Source organism: Phalaenopsis equestris, unplaced genomic scaffold (genome assembly GCF_001263595.1).
Source record: "Phalaenopsis equestris unplaced genomic scaffold, ASM126359v1 Scaffold000536, whole genome shotgun sequence".
Classification (NCBI taxonomy): Eukaryota; Viridiplantae; Streptophyta; class Magnoliopsida; order Asparagales; family Orchidaceae; genus Phalaenopsis; species Phalaenopsis equestris.
In genome coordinates, this window is record NW_018164976.1 from 248,947 (window position 1) to 252,540 (window position 3,594).

Genomic DNA, 3,594 nt, shown 5'->3' on the forward strand with positions numbered 1-3,594 from the left:
AATCGGGAATATATATATATATATATATATATATATATAATATGAATTATATAAGTATTGTATGCAAGTCTAATAGGGGCTATGGTTAGTAGAATTTTAGAGAAAAATAAGTAATATGAATTATAATAAATTAGATTACAAAGTTGGTATAGTAGATTGAGTGCTATCATAAAAACAATTGATAAGATATATAATACAAAAATTGTAATATTGCAGAGTGTTTTTAAGAGATGTAACACAGCACATAACATATGATGCAATTCAATTGCGTAATTCAGAAGCTACATCATATCATTCATAACATGATAAATGCATTTATGTGTAAAATAAATTAGATTAGTGAAATAATAAATGTATATAAAGATTTTAATAATAAATTGACCTTGAATATGTATTTTTATGAAATAAATCTTAATATGAACTATCTTTGAAGAATTACATGTCAACATGTTCAAACTCAAGAAGATTTTTTCTTACATAGTTATATGATGTATTTGTTGTATCTTAATCATTGATGCATGTAAGTCTCAAATAATCATAAGATTACATATGAAAGTGCTACGTAAATTATTTAATTTTTTTTAAATTCTAACAATTTCTCTTATTATAAACTTGTGGAGCTCATTTATGGTGACCCTCTTGCACTTCTACAGAAATAGGAGCAGAAATTTTCATATATTTTGTTAAATAACTTAAATTATTTAGGTACCATGAGGAAGTTGTTGCAGAATACCCTCCTTGGCCACAAGGTTTACATTGATATGCAATTGTGGTTGAAGTCTTGCAATTTTTCAAACTTCAGTAGGCATAATACCTCATATGTAATCTAAACATTTTTATTTTAATTTATTAATTAATAGATGAGTTTTGCATTAACACCTGACTTTCAAAACTTTTCTTTCTTTTCAAATATGTATATGAGTGTTATATAAAGTCATTCGAAAGTTTTAATATATAAAACTAGAATGGACTGAAAGGGTTATATTAGCTTTATCAAGAAGCGCATTAGCCTCAATATATATAACAATCTTTTTTCATAACACCCTATTTATATGTAACATGAGCAATATAATGCCTCTTAATATGTAAAATTAGAGTATTCTTTTGCAAGATAATAAAATAGCTCAAATGTGATAATTGTGAACGAGGTTAATAAGAAAAGATTAAAATGAACCATGATTAAACTATGATCAAATGATGTTTAAATTGTGATTTAACCATGATCTAATATGTCTAAACTTTCTTTGAACTACCTTTAAACTATCTTTGAATCATAATCAAACATCTTTGTAACAATTATATATAAATCTCTTTAAACCCGATTCAAATCATGATCAAATTATGTTTGAACTATAATCAAAACATAATTAATCCATTGTTAAATATTCAGTGAAGATCTTTGAACTTAATCAAATTAATGTCAAACCAACTTTGAACATAATCTTTGAACATGATCATGATTCAGTCTTGACTCAATCATACTTTAATTACAGTTTGAAGAGAGTTTGAAGGGGGGTTGACAAAAATGATTGATCATGATAAAGAAAAATAATTTAAAGTTGGTACAAATATGGTTCTAGCAAGTTCATATATAAACTATGATTTTTAAGTATAATTTGAATTTAGGGATTTCAATATGAATAATTTAATCAAATCTTTCATCATCATGAAACTTTGACACGACCTTCACTCATGCTCTGTAATCGTTGGATATTGAGATGGTGTTGTAAAGATAAAAATTGAGGTGCTTTAATGATTAAAATGTCATTTAATTATTCAATGTGTTCTTCAACTTCTACCATTGTGAGAGGACGTACTTTTACTCAAAGTAATTTTTTTTCATAAGAAATAATAACAAATATTATTATTATTGTTGTTGTTGTTGTTATTATTATTATTATTATTATTATTATAGAGCAGATAAAGTCAAATATCCCAATAAAATAGCTTAAAATAAATTATTTCCTTATGAATAGAAACTTAGGTGTTTGAATTTGAATAAATTTACATAAACATTATCTTATGTCATAATTATTTCTTTCATAAAGACAACATAAAGTATAAACTAATTTTATTTTTTATTTTATGTGTATTTAGTTTGTATTATATTTTTAATACATCAAAATGAAAATTTGCTATAGTTCACTTTTAGTGCAAGTGTTATCCTTTAGTTAATATTATATAGTGTGTTTAATATATATTTAGTCTATATTATTACTATTCTTAAGTTGGGTTTATTTATGATAAGATTTAAATCATATGTAATTAAACTATATTCAATATCACTGATTTATTTAATTATACAAATGTAGGATCTACAAGTTAGTCATTGATGTTAATAAAACTTGTAGAGGATGACAAATGATGTGGGCAAAGGATCTTTGTGGGTTTTGAAAGTGCTCGTAAGGTCGTGATTGGGATTGACTTTCTTCTTTACTTATATGGCATTTTGGGAGAAGGTGATAACAATATGGATTTTCTAATACATATAAAGATGATGTCTCAAAGATTTTCCCCATTCACTTTATAAGGTTGAATGAGAGTTATTTTAAACTTATAAAATATAATTTCTTATTAATGCAAGCTTTATATATATATATATAGTTTAGTGATATTATAGGTTCAAGACTAGAAGGTAGGTTTATAAATGGTGATGGCTAACATTTATTTAGAGGTATATGATCATCCTATATAGATTCCACAATACGATTATTTGAGGATGAATAAAATTATATAATCATCGTAATCAAAATTATATAATTTTGTTAGTTTGGATCATATGGGTGAACCTAGTTTACCATTAATGAATGCAATACTACAAAATCCAAAGATAATATATAAAAATCATGGATTGCCTCCTTTTAGATGTCTCAAGTAAATTTGGTAATGGGGTGCTAATTGCTAAAAGGTTTAAACCAAGATTAAGATAATCTAATATGAATATACTTTGGGTAATAGTGTTCATTGATATTATCATATAAACATTAAAGGATTACATACATTAGGACCATCTAATTTATACCATTATTGAGTGTAGTCAAGGTATAAATACATAATATCTCTATAATATCTCTTTTTTAGAGATATGTCATAACTGATTTTGTGATCTTAGATCTAATTCTAGGTCCTCTTTGAATGGGAAAGATCATAACTCATAAGTTAATATAGATTATATGTTGTGAGATATGTTTGAAGGCAATAATCCATATCAAACATTCCAACTATAATTTTTCCTTGAGATTCCAAACTTTTCGGGTAAGATTAGCATATGATATATAAGTGGATATTATATCATATTTATAAACTGCCTAACTTAACCTAATTTATCAAATAAGGGTTTTTTGGATCAAATAAGTAATTAAAAGTATAAGAATGAGGTGCAAAGTTATATACTTTATCAGAAATATTATATATAAGCATAAATCATGATTAAAATACATTTGATTGGATGAACATTTTGAAAAATGCTAATTTACTCAATAAGCTATTAAGATTATTTTTTATGCACTCACCATACACTGAGCCATGTGCTCTTCCTTATTTTTAAACACACGCACACACACGCACACACACGCACACACACGCACACACACA